Source organism: Sus scrofa, chromosome 1, assembly GCF_000003025.6.
Source record: "Sus scrofa isolate TJ Tabasco breed Duroc chromosome 1, Sscrofa11.1, whole genome shotgun sequence".
Classification (NCBI taxonomy): Eukaryota; Metazoa; Chordata; class Mammalia; order Artiodactyla; family Suidae; genus Sus; species Sus scrofa.
Window position 1 is genome coordinate 147,625,120 of NC_010443.5, and position 18,230 is coordinate 147,643,349.

Consider the following 18,230-nt stretch of genomic DNA (forward strand, 5'->3'; position numbering starts at 1 on the left):
CCAGCCTCCCCACACCCCTACAGTCTGTGGGGCCTGCAGGCCAGCGCCTCTCTGATGCATACCCCCTCAGCCCTCCCTACCTGCTTGCTGTCCCTGGAGCACAGGTCCTGGGCATGCTGTGCACTCCCAGGACACTCCTCCCCAGACACTTGCACCCTGGTGACCTTAGAAGAGAGCTGCCTTAGGACAGGTGGGCTGCTCCATCCTCTCAGACAAACTCCCAGCTCTCAGAGCTCCTTGTCATAACTTTACCCATGTCACAGCCCAGCTGGGGCGGGCAGGAGTCTCCTTGTCAGCAGTGACTCAGAGGCCTGGGCTGCTGCCATTTGGGGGCAGAGAGCCAGTAGCACATCCCCCAGGGGGACAGCGTTCATCACTTCCACTGAGGTTCCACCAGCCAGAAGTAGCCCTGGGATCCTGTCACATGACCGGGTCTGGCTATGAGGGGCCCAGAGGAGGGGAGCAGAGGTGGGGTAAGCACCACCACCTGCTGTGGCTCTCGGCTCACTTGCATCTTGGGTTCTATCTGCCACCCCCACCCCCCCTCACCATGGAGGGCGAGCTCCAGGAGGTGAGCAGGGATCCCTGCCTGCTGCTCACTGGGGGCCTGGGCCTTCCTCATGGGCTCGGTCCACATCTGCCGATGACAGAGTGGTCAGTGGGATCCCACCCTGCTGCAGCCCTCCCCCTCCTCTCACTAAGACACCTTTGCAGACTGCTAATTGCCACCAAAAATGCCCCCCAGATGGAGTGTCCTGAATCCTGAGGCTCTTTACTCCAGCCTCTGCTCTGGGCTGCTGAGCAAGTCATGAACCTATATGGGCCTGGATATGCCGAAGAGCCTGGGGCCTGAGGGGCTGCCCCGTGTTTCTTGGGGTAACTGAGCACATCCCAGGGGACTGGGAATTTCCAAGACCGGAATGAGGGCTGTGGTCCAGCGAGGCTCAGCCCAGGAGGAAGTGATGCTCCCAGCGTTCAGTGGGCTGGTGGGGGCGTCCAGCAGGGTCGGCACTGGGAGTCGGGGCTCCAGAGGCCTGCAGGGGCCACCTGGGTGCTTCCCCCAATGGGTCCTGGCCTTCAAAATAGAATGTGCTGCTAAGAGTCACTTGAGGCCAACAGAGTCACAATAGGACAACGGAACAATTTCCAGAACAAAAGGGGAACACAGGCCATACAAGGGCACAAAGAACCGCTGTGATAGGCTTGGCGGGTGGACGGCCCCATGTCCTAGCTGAAACCGGGCACTCAGACCTCCCTTTGCACCCCTTGTGGACCTTCCCCTTACCCACTGCTGTGTTGTTGATAACCCAGCCTGGGGGTCTCAGCCCCCAGCCACAAAGCACCCATATTTGGTTTCCATCAGGAAAGTTACCAGCTCCAGTGTCCACTTCATGCCATCCTGAACTTGTAATGTGACCTTGGGAGCTATGGTGTATGGCCAGATCACTGCCTTCTCCAATGCCCGGGCCAGTGGTCTCTGCGCCACCCCCCCCGCCCCTGGAAACCTGAGGACGCTCCCCATGGAGGAGACAGGGCCAGTAGGCCTCTCCTAGCCCCTGCCTCTCGGCACTGAAAGGATTAAGTGAAAATCCGGCCCTTGGTTCAGCCAGGCTCCATATCCTGTGTCACCAACCCAGGGGTCTGACACAGCCCCACAGCTGATCCTGCAGGTGACCTCATGGTCCCTGAGCTGTGGTGATGGTAGCAGGTGGGCTTTTAAAATGGGCCCTGGGTGTGACACAGTGCTGGCAGGTACAGTGTTGTCACTAGAGGTGTTCACTTCATCTGCCTGCATGTGAACACTAAGTAAACTGGTATAATTTAGGTGCATGAAAATTGGAATGTTTTCTTACTAGACTTTTTGCATCGAGGCCATTTTTATTTCAGAGCTACGATATGATCATTTTCCAAATGATATAAATTTACACAGGAAGGCTCTCCTCTACCTTCATTCCTATCTGTCTGACAGCAGGGACCCCATCTAGATAGTTGAATTTTATATGCCATCTTAATTAATTTGAAAATTACATCTAGCTGACATATTGTATTTAAGTTCCTTTTAAAAAAAAAAAAAAAAACAAAAACATGTCAATGTTTTTTTCTCTTTTTCTGGAGTCTTTTTAAGAACCAAGAAGCTATAGGCCAGTGTTAAAACCAGAGGTCCCATGACTGTATGAAGTTATGGGACCTGTATGAACATATGATTTGTCACAGTGGGGGGCAGGGTGCCAAGTGCCTCCCTACAGGGGATAACTCAATGTGGCCACTGCCCTGATGCTTTATGGTCTCTAGCAGGATCCTGGCAAGTGGCATCTGTCCTTCTGAACACAAATGCAGCTCCGTCACAGAGAATTGGAATCAGACTCACACACTTACCCTCATTCACATAAACACACTCAGTGTCTCCCACAGTCAGTCATGCACACGAAGGATAGGACAGAAGGAGGGGGGGGGTAGTACCACCTCCGAGTCAGGTGGGGGTGGGGGTCCCTGCCTGGCTGCAGACTCAGGGTGGGAACCTGGGACCACTCATCTATGAAGAAGCTCAACGGCAGCTGTGCCCAGGGAGTGTCCTTGGCAGCATCTTCCTGATAGTTTCCTTGCCGGAAGCTGTTTGCAGAAGGAGGAGAGGGCTGTGCCCTTTCAGGAAATGAGGAGGAGAGCTGTCTTCCAAGACTGGGCTTTGGGGAGCCTGTAAAAGGGACCGGGAGCCCCTTCTCTGGAATGGAGGGTTTGGGGACCCCACCAGGACTCCTTTCTTGGCCTCATTTCCCATCCTTGCTCTTCTAGTCCCTGGGGGTCTGCCTTGTGGTTTGGGGGAATGCTGTTGAGTCCTCAGCATCATTCTCACTCACCTTCACTGACACTGAATTGAAGACATAAACACCTGAAATTATGAAGGGTGGGAAGCTGGGCTCGGGCAGCAGGAGAATAAAATGAGACCTTTCCCTCCCAGGAGGGAGTGGGGCATAGGTCTGATTCTGACCTTGATGTCAGAGACAGGGGTGCTCAGGCCCTCTGCAGTAAAGGGTGTGACCTGGCCCCAGAGGCCCTTTTGCCAAATCCCATAGTCTTCCACACTTGCTCTTTAAAGGTTTAGACACCTGGCACTTTGACTCAGAGCTGGCCCTTGAAATGCTGTATAAAACTCGTGTAAATTCTTCACAGGTGGGAATTTCTAAGCCATTCAAATAGGAGCTTTAAGTTCTAGAGGAGCTGGGGTCCAGGACCAAGAAGGCTGCTTGTGAACAGACACTAAAACAACAGCAGCTGCTGGGCTCCAGCAAAGCTCAGAGAGGGGACCATCTGGAGGTTGACATTTAATGTAAAAGAGAATGTAATTTTTGTGTTTCAGACCCTACCTAGTATCTTCAGAATCATTTTAAAAATAGCTACACTTTTCAAGTCTCTCTAATTTTTGTAAATGCTCCTCTGTGCAGCGCAGTCCTTGAGGTGGGAGAGTGTTCTCTGCCAGATCCGTCTCCATGAGTCAGGAACTCAAGGTCTGGAAATGTCTCCTTGGAACGATGGTGACTTTAGACGTGTTGCTTCTTTATTTTTTAATTCTTATTTTTGTCTTTTTAGGGCTGCACCCACAGCATATGGAAGTTCCCAGGCTAGGGGTCAGATCAGAGCTACAGCTGCCGGCCTACGCCACAGCCACAGCAACATGGGATCTGAGCCACAACTGCATCCTACACCACAGCTCATGGCAACGCTGGATCCTTAACCCACTGAGCAAGGCCAGGGATCCAACCCGCATCCTATGGATACTATTGGATTCATTTCTGCTGAGCCACAACAGGAACTCCTAGGACGTGTAACTTCTGGAGCTCAGGGAGGAGCAGGAAGATAGGGAGATGGTTGCTCAGTGAAAACCTGTTGTTGTTGCTGTTACTCCACTAAGAACATCAACAATGACAAACCCGGTAGTTAGCAAAAGAGTAAAAGAGCCCTTGTTTCCATGGCTACACGAACGGCTCCTTTGGTCGCTAGGTAACCAGCAACCGTACCTTTCTTACATCCCAGGCCCCGTTAGAGCCACCTCAGATGGCTTTTCCTGTAAACTTGTAGGATCTTCAGGAGACAGAAATCGAAGCCATTGCTTAGGGTTTGAACAGAGGCCAGACTACTGCACTCTCACCACAGTCTTCAGCTTCGTAACACATAGTACAGGGGCTGCTTTATTATTTTGAAATAAGAATTGCTCGTTCTGCATCTTTCAGCCTCACCCACAGTATATGGAAGTTCCCAGGCCAGGGATCAAATCCAAGCCACAGCTTCGACTTGCAGCACAGCTGCAGCAATGCCAGATCCTTAGCGTACTGTGCCACAGTGGGAACTCTGTGCAGATGTTTATTGAGCCATGTCTGTGCACCAGGCATGGTCTCAGCGCACAACGGCAGCAGTGAACAAAACAGAAAACTCACCTTCGTGGACATGACTTTGAGCCAGCTTCAAATCCTGACTCTACTGCTTAACGTGTGTGTGGGTTTTGCTTTGCTCCCTTGAGGCTCGGTATTTACAGCTGTAAAATGGGGATCATGATGCCTATGGTCCAGTGATGGGGAGATGGAGTCAGATATGAGTGAGAGACCTCACGCAGGCACACATAAGGATGAAGGTCCCTTTTCCCCCTTTCCTTCTTCTCCCCGCTATTGCGCCCTCACTTCCTTAAACGTGAACCAGACAGTTTCCCAGGATACTGTTCCTGTCTTTTCTTTGCCACTGTATCTTCCCAGACTCTGTGGAGGCGGGAAGAACAAAGGACTCTTCCAGGTGAACGAAGCTGTGAAGCAGTTGGAGGAGCCTAGGGTGTGGCTTCCATCAGCATCTTATCCAGGGACCAAGTCCCCTGGGGAATTTATATGAATAGAAGGAGCACTTGTGCAAGTGCAGAGTTAGAGGCTCTCAAAGGAGAAGAGAAGGTCTTTAATTCTGAACTTAACGGCTGGCATATTTCTTACCGACATTTCTTCATGGTCACATTTTAGGAAATGAATGTTTAGACTTCTAGCTTTTCAGCTAATTGTTTTCATTAGCACTATAATTTCAATTTTTGCATGGAATTTTCCTCTAAGGAGTGATAGATCTAATTCTTCTAGAACGTTAAAACATGCAGTGTTAATGGTGATGCTCTGATAGGTACATGATCACCGATTAATTCTATGGCATACGTCTTTGCTTCTCCCAACTGCCTTAAAAATAGGGTCCTATATATCCCCACCTTTTGACTTCTGCTTGGTTGAAAACTTCCAGTGAAGCAACAAAACAACAAAATGAAGCCTTCCTTGATCACAGCTTTATTGAAATATGATTTACACCCTATAAAGTTCACTGGTCCTAAGGGTACAAATTCATGGCTTTTAGTATTTTCAGAGTTGTGTGGCCCTCACTATAATCTAATTTTAGAGCATTTTTTTCACCCCAACAGGAAAACTTATCCCACCGTTAGTGCTGCTCCATCCACCCCAAGTCCACCCACCTCCAGCCCCCACCAGCCACCAATGTATGTGCTGGTTCCACAGTCACACGTGGCCCTCAGTGGCTAGCGTCTCTGACTGACTACAGTGCTTTCGGTCCACCTGTGTTGTAGTCTGTCAGCACTTCATTCCTTCATACGGAAGGGCCACGTCGTCTTTGTCTAGCCATCGGCTGCTGGATGTGTGCATTGCTTTCACACCCTGGCCACTGCAAGTGGCACTGCCAGGACCCTGGGGGTCAGGGCTTCTTTGGGCAGATGCCGGCCAGGGTGACAGTATTTTGCCTGTTTTGTTGAGCTCCGGGGAGCAAAGCTATTTGTTTAGACTTACATTTTCTGTCTGTTCTTTGCATTGGGGTGATAAACACCATCCCCCGGAGTTGGAATCCACTCTAGTGCTTGATTCACTAGATCCATGGCGTGGTCAGGCATGCAGGCAGCTAGGTTATGGGAGAGCCTTGGTATTTCATTGCATTGGAGATTTCTTTTCCTGCCTCCCAAACCGTTACAGTCACTGGGTTATCATCACTCAAACCCTTGCCCACTTTCCAATTTAATTTCCTCAAGCCCACACTCACCTACGCTAAAACAACCCTCCCTCCACCTTCCAGAAGCTGCCTCTCCCGAAACAGACGGGAGGGCAGGAGTGCTAAAAAGAGGCCCCCCATCTGGAAGGGGCCCTGGAATAAGACCAATGTCACTGAAAGTCTTGGGGGACAGTGGTCTGTGGCCCCCAGCCTTCCCGGGCATGTGTGGAGGGTCTGCCCCAGCCTCATAACCACTCTGCTCAGATTCCTTACACTGAGGACGGCTGGGTGTTAGGGAGGACGCAAAGGCAAGGGTTTGATGGGGTGACCTGCTCTCCAGGCCCAGCTCATGCTCCTCTGACCTTCATCCTGAGTCGTCTGTGCACCAGGATGCACTTAAATTCGTGGCAGAAGGGGGCCAGTGAGCTAAAGTGCTCTAACAGAATTGCCTCTTTGCCTGTGCGGAAGTAAGTTTCCATTTCTGTGAATGTCCCCAAAAAGCTGTAATGCCAGCCTCCCTGGCAAACATCTCCCACGTTCCTAAGACATGAAGGGACCTGGGTTTTCATGTTACCACTACAGAGCGTGATGGTTAACAGACTCGCGCCCGCACGCGTGCACGCGCGTGCACACACACACACACACACACATTATCATGTATAGTTAACTTGCAGTGAGGTCTAGCAGTTTGAATGTGTAAATCATTAAGTATCTTGTATCCTCAGTTATTACTTTACATCCATGAAGCCCTCTCCCCCCTGCATCCCCTAACACAAATGTCAGACCACTTACGGGCTGGCCACCGACCCACACTACAAGTTCACGGCTGAATTTTTCAAACAGTGCTTACTGCCCCATATGCCCTTAGTGATTTAGAGAGGTCGCTTTTATTTCTTGCCCTTGGGGGCTGGGAGTGGTTCTCCTTTTTCCTTTGTGTTGCCTACTTGCTGTTATTCAAGCAATTTCACTGTTAACTAGCACTTTTTCTAATAGAAAGAAAAAGAGATTAAACTCATAATAGTAATTTTTAAACTTTGAAATTGGCTTTGCTACAGAAGGTGAAATGTACTGAATAGTGTGGGATTTGGGGATGGTTTATCCCAACGATCCCAGCCCCTGCCGGTAACATCCTAATCTGGTTTCCAGAATTGACTCTGGAGGTCGACTGCGGTGACAAAGGTGCTTTCCTTAGGAAACCTGTCATTTAAATGTCTCTGCCGGTGGCTGTTCTCAAGCAAAGCTGCTGATTTGCTTTATTCAGATATTGTTGAAACTGATCAATGAATTCAGTAATCAGAGTTGCATTGTCAGTGTCTGTAATATTTACGTGGAGATTAGAGGGGCCAGGGCAGTGCCTTCTACCTATTTGATGCTCTCAAAGGCTGCTTTGTTACCCATTGTCATCATTGTTGTCCAGCCAATGCAGTGTTTCTAACGGGAGTATTAAGGGGAAAGAATCAGATTAACTCCAGACACAGGACCTGATTACTTAGAAAGTAAATCTCGATCATGGTAGATCAAGATCATATTCATCCATTTCTCAGCATATCTGGAGGTATCCTGTTAAAAAGGGCAATCTTTAACCATGGATGCCTATGGGCCCATTACACACACACACACACACACACACACACACACACACACACACACACTAACAGTAACCAAGAACACTACCACCATCCTTAACCATTGTTGTTAAGGAAATAGATATTTCCACTTCCTAGAAGTAAATTTATTTAAAAAGAAAATTACAACTTTTTTTTTTTTTAAACTAATGTTTCTCTTCTAAGTTAGGTTGAACTTGATTTTCGGGTTTCAGATCTGATTTTGTCTATTCACACAGCAGATAGTCCCCGGGTGCCCTCAGGTATAAATAACAAGGACCTGGGGTGCTGCAGGCTGATGGGGAGGTGGGCGCAACCTGGGACTGTCCTGAGCAAGGGGACACAGCCTCCGAGCTGACCCTGGAATGCAGACCAGCCTGACTGTTGCCAGGTGTCTCCCCAGGGCAGCTGGGGCCGGTAGGCAGGGGCCAGTGGGTTGGGGGCTGCACTGCTGGGTTGCACAGGTGCAAGGTGGACCTGCCAGTTGGGGTTCCATAGAGAGGGGAATTTGAATGCAATTTTAGTTTGGTCTCTGGCCCGTTAGCAGTGGGCAAACGCCAAGGGTCCTGGGCACGGCTCACTGTGCCTCCCCTGGAGGAGCTAAGAAGCCTGGAGGAGCAGTACATCCCAGGCATGGGGGTGCCGTGATGGCCCTCAGCCTCAGCTCCCAAACCTACCTTTCCTAAGGCCCTCTGGCCGCGGCCCAGCCCATGCGATGTCAGGTGACTCAGGACCACCACCCAAGACCTTCCTTCCTCCCTGCATCCTCCAGCCACCCGTGTGCCTGGACATCAGCCCAGCTCAGGAAGGCAGTGGTCCCGCAGCTTCTGCAGGGCCCTGGGTAGGCAGCAGGTCCTGAGGCCATCATGGGCAGGTAGACAAGGTGCGCACCCTAAAACCCTTCAGTCACCTCGACTTGAGACTGGTTGGCATAGCCAGCAAAGTCAGCATTTAAAGGTCAGCCTGGGGAGGTCCCATCATGGCGCAGTGGGAAATGAATCCAACCATAAGGTGCAGGTTCGATCCCTCGCCTCGTTGAGTGGGTTGAGGATCCAGCATTGCCATGAGCTGTGGTGTAGGTTGCAGATGTGGCTTGAATCTGGTGTTGTGGCTATAGCTCCGAATAGACCCCCAGCCTGGGAACCTCCACATCCCGCAGGTGTGGCCCTAAAAAAGTAAATAAATAAATAAATAAATATCAGCCTGGGCTGCCAGCATCCAGGGAGTGGACTCACCTCCTGAAGAATGTGGGATTTGCAGGGGCGGAGGTCAAAAGCAAGTCAGATTCAGAGGTAGGGACACACTTGTTGTGAGCAGGCTGCCAAGTCCAGAGCAGGTGTTAGGGTTTAGAAAGGTCACGTGTGGTTGCTGGGACAGGATGGAGCTGGGAGACCTTGGGAGCTGGGCTGGTTAACACATGAGATTCTCGCCCCCAATGCTTGGGTGTAAGGGCGGTCCCCGTGAATCAGGGGCTGAGACAAACGTGGACACGTCAGCCTCCATGGCATCTCCATCCCTTCACTCCACTCCGAATCCTCTAGGGAAGTGTTCAGATAAATAATAGCCCTCACATCTCAACACAAGCCGTGCCCATGAGTTACAGAGTAGCCATAGGGATTAAAAGCTTTGTTCCCAGAGTTCCTATTGTGGCTCAGTGGAAACGAATCCATGAGGACACAGGTTCGATCCCTGGCCTCGATCAGTGGGTTAAGGATTCGGCGTTGCTGTGAGCTGTGGTGTAGACCGGCAGCTGCAGCTCTGATTTGACCCCTAGCCTGGAAACCTTCATATGCTGCAGGTGCAGCCCTAAAAAAAAAAAAAAGCTTTGTCCCCAATCACTGCTTTCTAAGGATGCACATCATGTGCTGCATTTGGACATTTGTAGAGATTCAGGCCAGAAGGGCCTTTGGAACCCACTCCAGATGCTGCCTGGGATCCCAGGTCTGGGCCAGGCCAAGACCACCTCCAGCAGGGGTGAGAGGCCAGCTCCAGCCCTTGGCAGGTTCCATCATGCCCCTCAGGTTCCTCAGGACCCACAACCCCTCGGAATAGCCCAGGACTAACTGTGCCAAATTATCTCTCTGATAAAAATTCAAATTGTTACAGTGAGATTTAAGATCAGGTTTTTAACTTTGCAGAACTCTGTAATACTCACACATCCATACATGTGTGTGTGCATTTATTTTCATGATATTGAAATGTTGACTTTCTACATACGATCATTTCCTTGTGAAATTATCAGTTTAATTGATGTTCATGCAATAAACACAAAAGTGGATTATTATAAGCACCCATTGTGATTCGGTTAGAAATTTTACAAATCAGTCTTTTAACATATCTACCTCCGCTGCATGAGTAAATAAGGAATATTTTTCATTTCTTCAGTTAGAAACCTTATAAAGTGGAAATGGTGTCTGATTATATGATCATGATAAATTGTCCCAAAACAATCTCTGAAATAGAAAATAAACCGAAAAACCATTAAAATATTAGCATGCCTTTACTAAAACAATATATATCTTGGAACAGTAAAAGCAGCAGATAGAATTTACCTGACACCATTTTTATAACTGATATCTTGGAATGTTTCCTGTATTGCCATCTATCTAATTGTTATGTTGCCTTTTCTTAATCTGAAAAAAGTCATGTTTTATGGCCCGAGGGTTTTTTAAGTATTTCACTGAATATTTCTTCACTTGCAGAGACGTCAAGTTATTTTTATCCTTAAAAAAGAGCAGTGGCTAACACTGGCTGGTACGGGACTGGCACTGTGTGGGCACTTTCTCAGTGCTGGGAGGCCGCTTGTGTGAAAAGCAGACATTGTGTGAAGAGTCCTGTCCTGCCGCTAGACATTTGACACCATTGTTCCTGCGGCTTCCAGGGACAGAAAGTGCTGCGGGACAGATCTATCTGCCACTGTGCCCAAGAAAGGTCTAAAAATAACACCCTCGTTTAGGAAAATGCCCCACAGCAAACGGATCGATCATTTGTTACCTTGTGAGCTATGGACTATGCGGGTCCCACAAAAAGAGTCAATATCAAAGGTGACTGTTGCAAGTTTTCCCAGGTAAATGGTGAAAGCGTTCTCATTCTCTGAATACTCATAAAATGGTGTAAATGTTTTTAGCAGTGTGTGGGTTAAACATGGGGTTCTCTCTCAGCTTAGAGGAGACGCCAGTCAAAGCTGGATGGTCGTGGATCCTTTTCATTAATGACAGCAAATACCCAAGCAAAGCAACCCATGTCAAATGTCAGAACTTATCCGAGGACTGAGGTTTCTAGAACATGTGCCTTTGGCTGAAAGAATAAGAAAACACATCACTTTCTGCACATGTACCTCTCTTCCTCTCTTTAATTCCTGACAATTGCAGGTAAATATTGGCTATTCATATTCAAAAGAAATTCCAGAAATGTCACAGAAAATGACAATCCTGTCTGTTTGATTGTGAACTCGCAGCATTTTTTGTCTTTGCATCTGCAGGCTGACTTGTTTGTTGTAGTGCCATGGTTAGTAGAAATTTCGCATTATTTACTGATTACAAATAGATAACCAGTAAATAATGTGGGATCTGTTGCACTAATGTCCGGCTTTCTGCAAGTCTTTCATTGGTCATTCTTCCAAAAGAAACAATCTTAGATCATCTGATTATTTAGCAAGCAAACCTCCGAATTGAAAGAGAAGAAGAAAGAAAGATAATCTGAGAAAATTCTAAAGTTTAATCCCGAATAATGTTCAGGACAATTGTGAAGGGTGGGATGGATGTATATCCATAAGGCAACTGGTTTTATCCTTTATAAGTAATTTTGCATAAACAAATAAACTCAGTGATCAGCGCTCTTCCCTGTTCTGAGAGTGAAAGTCAAGTGCAAGAGCAGTTTGTACACGTGCAAACAAAAGATTGTGAGTGACAGGTGTTCTCAGACATCAGAAATTCTGGGTAAGGAAGTGTCATGTGAGGCCTTTATTTGGTGGCTATGAAGGTGCTGCCAGTTCACCTGCAAGTTTCCTTCTGGCCTTTTTTTGGCTCTGGCTCCTTAATGATGAAGAATAGCTCTTCCCATTACATGTTCATGCTCCTGCCTGCTTTGAGAGTTTCTTTGTCTAAGAAACAGCTCTCATCTCCCACCCGGTCCATTCAGATTACACCAAGCTCTTCGCTCTATTCACAGTTACCTTCTGAGTTGGGATTCTTGCTTCTCAGCCCCTGGGTCCTTGCAGAGGTTCTTGAATGAACTGGGGTGTCAACTAAATGTAAATTATCCCAGAGGGCTGCCTCCCTTTAGGCCAGCAGATAGACCCATCTTCTCATTTGAAAACAATTCTCATTAATCTCATTCATGAAATGAAAACTAAATGTGTTTTTGAAAACTACCTTACATGTCAAGCCACAGAGCTTCAAAGCCACAAAGCACTGTAGGTACAAAAATGAGTTATGTAATCCCTGTCAGCCCTCAAAACTCTTCTTCTCCTGCGGTTGTGTTGCACTGACCATCAGGTCTGCATCCTGTTAAGCCTGCACTGACTAGTTACTCTTGTTCTTGGAGCTTAAACCTGCTTCATAGCTCACAGAGGTCAACACACGTTTCTTGTAAAGGGGCAAATGGTTAGTGTTTCAAGTCTTGCAGGCCCTATAGTCTCTGTCAGGCTTACTCAGCTCTGCCTTTGGAGCCCTAAAGGAGCCCGGGAGCACCCAGGATGGGGCTCGGGACAGCAAAGGGCACCCACAGGTGCTGCTTCCTCCTCGCTGCCCACTGTCTCTGGGCGTGATTGTCTTTCCTGAAATCTTCCAGTGAGGAAACTCCAGGCTGATCATGGGCCCCTTCTCCAAGGCTCCCTCCACAAGCACACTGCCGCTCTCTCTCCTGCTGACTATGGCCCTGGGCTTCTGTCCCACCCCCAGCCTGCCCCAGATTTCCGAGCAGTTGATCTGGGGGGTGGAGGCTGTGAAAGTACCCCAATTATTAATGTGCAGCCAAGACGGGAGGCCACTGTCCCAGCCCTCATGGGCTCCCTTTACCCAGCAGACATTTCTGGGCACCTGTCACGTGCTGGTGCAGCTTCTAGAACTCGAGGTGCCCTGTGACCCAAGTTCCCAAGACAGCTGTTAACACACCGGCCGCTGCCTGGCCGCGAGGTCCCTGTCAGTGGGTCTGACACACAGGCCACTGTCCAGCCCCCAGGGGATGTGCACTTCTGGCAGGTTCCCAGGTGATGCTGCTGCTGTTCTTCGAAGCCTCACGGGACCTCCAGCCCTGTCACGCTGACCCCAGCCCAAGCCTTTCTGCTGGCACCCCTTCTTCTCAGCAGAACTTTCTGTAAATGTAAATTGGAGTATTCTGCTTCTGGATTTAAAAAGCCCCTCTGTGGCATCTCGTGCTTTTAGGATAAAGTATGCGAAGGGCCACTCATTTGGAGGCCTATCCAAATGGTGGGTGGAGACTCACTCTTGTCCCCCAGCCCTGCCTACCCAGACCCTCACATTCCCTTTCACTATGTGGTGCTGCTGGACCCCATGGAGCTCAATAAAAGCAAATGCACACTTCACGTGACCTTCAGCCCCCAGTGAGCCCGCACCCGCCCTGCTCACACCAGCATCCAGCCCTGGATCGGCTCTCTCCCTGGAGCCCCAGCCCCTCCCAGTGGGCAAACCCCTTCCCGCCCCAGGGACGGGAAGCTTCCCAGCTGAGGCCCCTAGGGACATCCTTCCTTCCTGCAGAACTACATGTGAGGATTGTGGGCTCTTCTTTTCATTTCCATCCTCCTGTCTGCAGGCCAGGGGTGGCGGGGGGCGGGGGGGAGGCGGATGCGGCAGGACTGTGTCTGTGTGTCCACCATCTACCCCACGTCCTCCCCAGACACACAGTGGGTATGTGCTCACTTCCGTGACTGTGGAACCAATTACCACACATTTAGCAGCTTGAAACCAAGCCTACCCACGAGCCCTAGTCAGTGGTAAGAAGTCTGGGCAGGCCTCCCAGTTTTCTGCACCCACATCAAGGTGTCAGCCAGGCCGGGCCCTTACCTGGAGGCTCCAGGAAGATCCACCTCTAGGCTCACACAGGTTGTTGGCAGAATTCAATTCTGAGCCATTCTGGGGCTCAGCCAGGGTCACCTCAGGTCCTAGAGATGACCCTCCAGGCCCTGCATGGAGTCCTGTTTTTGAAACAACGGTGCCCTCATCCTTCCCCCGCATGGATGACAGTCTCCCTGACCTTGGCTTCTGCTGCCAGTTGGAGAAAACTCTGCCTTCTAGAGGCCCCTGTGGTTGGTTAAACCTCCCCAGTTGACTTCCCTTTTGCCATGAGACAGAACATAACTACCAATGATACCTCATCATATTCACAGGTTCCTCACACTCAGAGAGGTGGGCATTGTACAGGGCTGAGTTCTGGGGGCCCATTCTTAGAATTCTTCCCACGTAGGTATGAAGTGAGTGTCGGCCGGGTAAATGGATAGAGGTATGGATGGGTGGGCTGATGTGTTGGTGGGTAGGTGGATGGGTGGGTGGATGGATAGATGGATGGGTGGCTAGGTGGATGGGTGGGCAAAAGGATGAATGGGTGAGTGGATGGCTGGGTGGATAGATGAATGGGTGGGTAGGTGGGTAGATGGGTGAATGAGTGGGTAGATGAACTTATGGGTGGATAGGTGGGTTGATGGGTGGATGGGAAATGTGTGGGATCTTACGCAAGGTATTCCCAGACTAGTTTTATAAACGTCAGAATAACAGCAACCATAGCAAAAGCCCGCACTTAGCATTCACTGTGTGCCCCACTTAAGAGCGTCTTATTACATGCACCTCCAGTGCTCAGCAGAACAATGACATAAAGGAACTCCTCAAATTTGCTCAGTGTTGCAGATGAGGCACCCAAGGCATTAAGAGATTGAATCACATGTTCAAGGGCACATGGTTGGCGTAGAACCAAGAACCGAAGTCTGTGGGTTCTGACTCACAGGCTCTGGTCCTGCAGCCCAAATTCAGCTTTCCTCCTCCAGCGTGTTGAGCACCACTGTGTAAAACTGGCTTAGAGGTAGGCGCACATTTTTCAGCCTATTTACTCCCCACTGAAAAGCAATTTGCAGTGGCACCTGAGATGTAGTACCTGGGATGTGGTACCTGAGATGTGGTACCTGGGATGCCACTTTTTCTGGGAGCCCTGTGGCCTCTCTGGGTCTGCAGCAAGTTTCTCTGAGAATCAGAGGCTGCAGGAGCAGCAAAGCCATGAGAATGTTGGGCTGGCTTTAAAATCTCACTATCCTGACACCAATGTGTAGGGGAGGCCAGGCGTGTGGCCTGTCACCACGGTGGTGCCGGGGAGAAATGCAGCCCCGCGAGGCAGATGCACAGCCTGTCCTGCACCTGCTCTGGCTCTGCACAGGGCTGCCTTGCCCAGGACCCCATCCCACTGTGGGAGGGTTTGAGGGGTGAGCTATTTAGAGCAAATACAAACTCTATGTTCTGGGGACACAAAGGAGGCATTCGTGTGTGATGGGCGGGTGGGTAGGACCTATTTGTGGAGAGGTTTTAAAGAAAGCTCTGCGCAGAGCCTGCGGGCGGCCGCATGCCTCTCATAGATGCTGAATTTCTGCCCCAGCAAACCCGCAGGCCACAACCATGGGCCTTTTTGTTTCTTTGCCCTCCATGGTGACCCCAGGCCAGCGTGCCAGGGGTAGAAGCATTCCACTGACAAGGAGGGGGCTCTTAGCACAGGCCCACACTGGCAAATTCCAGGCTCCCCGGGTCAGTTCCTCTGCAGAGAGCAGCCAGGACACAGCAGAGACTTTCAGGTGCCACCCTGCTCAGGGGGGTGGCCCAGGGAGCCATGTGCTCGTAAGAAGCGCTTCCTTTTGCCCTTCACCCCTCTGCACCACATGCCTGTCCTCGTCATTTTAACTTGAGGTTCTGTCCAAGGCCCCAGGCTCACATCCTGGTTGAAGGCAGCCCCTTGAGGACAGGAGCTGAGCACTTGGGCACAAGCCCTGGTCCCCAGCCCGACTGTGAATAGACAGAGCCCTCAGGCCACTCTCTGCAGCCAACTCCTGGCTTCCTCCGAAGGCCATTTCAGGGAGAAAGGATGCCAGACTGGGGTTTAATCCCAGCCCAGCAGACCACATACCTGGCAGCCAGTGGGGTGCCATGGAAGGAGCTGACAGTCCACAGTCAAGCAGGTGCCTCCTTGTGTCACATGAGACGGGACAAGACCTTCTTTTGTGGGATAACATAGCAGCATGCCCAGCATTAAGAACCTCACTTCGAGGAAAGTAACCTGGAAATGTGACCCTTTTCATACCATCAACCCAAAATGAGAATCTGGCCAGGACTCAGGTCTATCAGAAGAAACAACATCTGCCTTCTTTTTCCATGGCTTCCCTGGAATCGCAGAAGGAGGCTGAGGTCCTGGGTAGTCACTGATGGGTTGGGAGGGGACGAGCGGATGGGCAGGCGAGGGTGGACAGGAGGCTATGCGCAGTTACTGCTGGTCCGCAAAGCCACCTCTGGTGAAAATCCTGTGACAGCGGGTCCAAAGCATCTTCCCACCAGCAGAAGCCAGTGGAGAATCTATTCTCTTCAGTGTTGTCTATTTCAGTTTCGAGATCTGAACTTCTGCCTGTTTTTTTCCGGCTTTAGGAAACTGAATCACCTTCTCTTGTTTTTTGGTGTTTTTTGTTTTTGTCTTGGAAATGGGATCTCTTCTACAGTGGGCTGGAGCTTTGGACAACTTTTCTGCAGTTCTTCCAAGCATGTCTGTATATCCGTTAAGGTGCCCTTGACCCTAAAGAACAGCATGTGACTTCAGATTTCTTCTCTCCTCACCTGCCCCAAAGGACTTGACCTTGTCCCATCCACTTGTCTCAGTGAGAGAGGGCCTGAAACGGCATCAATTGTGTGAATCTACATTGTACCATGGCTTTGATGGTCTCAATAATCTGTAAGATAGTATTTGATGGAGAAAATATGGAAGTATGAAGAAAGCATTAGTCGAAAAACAGCAAATTGAAGATCAAATAACTAACAATTTGCTCTGTTTTGCAGATTCCACAGTGATAGTTCCTTTCCTCTATTCCATGCAGCTGCTTTAAGTCAGAAATGAAGGCTTCATCCAAACGGTTGTGAAAGCAGTGCATTTTGGTGCCTTTGGGTCTATGAGTATATTTTTGGATGATACATCCTAAAGGGACAGTAGGCTGGGAAACCAGATTGCAAATCACTTTAGGCGAAAATCGTCAACGGGCCTGACCATAGAGCTCTCAGCTGCTCTGAACTCTGCCTTTTCTGTGTTCAGACCAAAGTACGCAAGGTCCGCAGAGCCTGGCTCTGGACGGAGACCGCCCCAGGCAGAGCCCTTCCTGCAGGGTCACTGTGGGCTCTATCTCTGGGTGACTGCTGCCTTGGGCACCACAGGACTTTACAACAGGGAACGTGGAAGATAAAGGCTGAGACAGCGGGTCCCCATGACCTTGGTGGGGCTCCTGACCATGGCCTGAGCTTCTAGGAGTCCTGGTGCCAGCAGCTTGGACGTTGACTGTATGACCCCAACACTTCTTGGACAATCGTCTACACTGTAAAGGAGAACCAGGGGAAGATTCGGGGCTCCCACGGGGTGTCACAGGAGATTGCGTCCGGGTGCACTGTGTGTGTCAGACCCACCAGGAGGAGGGGGTGGGGACAGTAACGTGGCAATCCGTGACTTTGAGCCAGGAGAAAATCCGTGATGGGGGCAGACATCGCACATCAGCTCAATTGTGACTTTGGTTTGGGGGTGGCTTTTTTTTTTTTTTTTCTGTAATTTCATGGGAACTTAAAACACTCAACTGAAATTGTAGTCTGGTCTGTAGACCGAATTAGATATGCCACCAAAAACAGCTATTTTTAACACCCAGGTTAAAATGTAGGTAAAAACAATGAGTCTGATCCCATAAAATGAGTAAACGTGTTATTTTCTATCAAAATACCTGATGGATGTCATGTGAGGGGGAAAAGCATGTATATTATAAATACTAAAGCCCTTCAGTGGGAGATTTTTAGAAGTCACTGGCAACATGAGAGCTGTGGGTTCAGAGTCTAGGCAGCATCGTGTTCAGGGTTTGGGACCTCGGCACAGGGCGGGAGAGTCTGTTGGAACCATGGGGCTTCCTCCTGTGTGACAGCCCTGCCCTCCCCAGGAGGCCACTGGCGGGGAACCCACAGCCTCCAGCAGGTGGGCCTGGAAGGCTGTGGATAGAGGTGGCCTCTTGGCAGGAGGGTCTAAAGTGACCTAAGTGCTCTCTACAGCCCTTCATTCTGGGACAGTGCCCCTGTTCTCTGGGCAAAAGTCCCCCTGCCCTCAGTGAACATGGGCTGGTACACAATCATTCCTTGTCCCCCCTTAGTGTCTCAGCAGCCCAAACAAAAACTTCCAGAGATGCCTAGATAAATGAAATCCCACCCCTCATTTTTGCTCTTTCTGGTCCCAAGTCTGGGAATGATGTGTATAAATAAAATAAACCGACCGAGGTGATTGGTGGTGAGCTGAGCCACCACTGCACATTTTTAAAGTTTAATTCTTGGCAAACCCTCTAATTAGCTGAGTGATGAACATTTTTATGGTTTCCAGTCTCCTTAAAGATCTGATCGC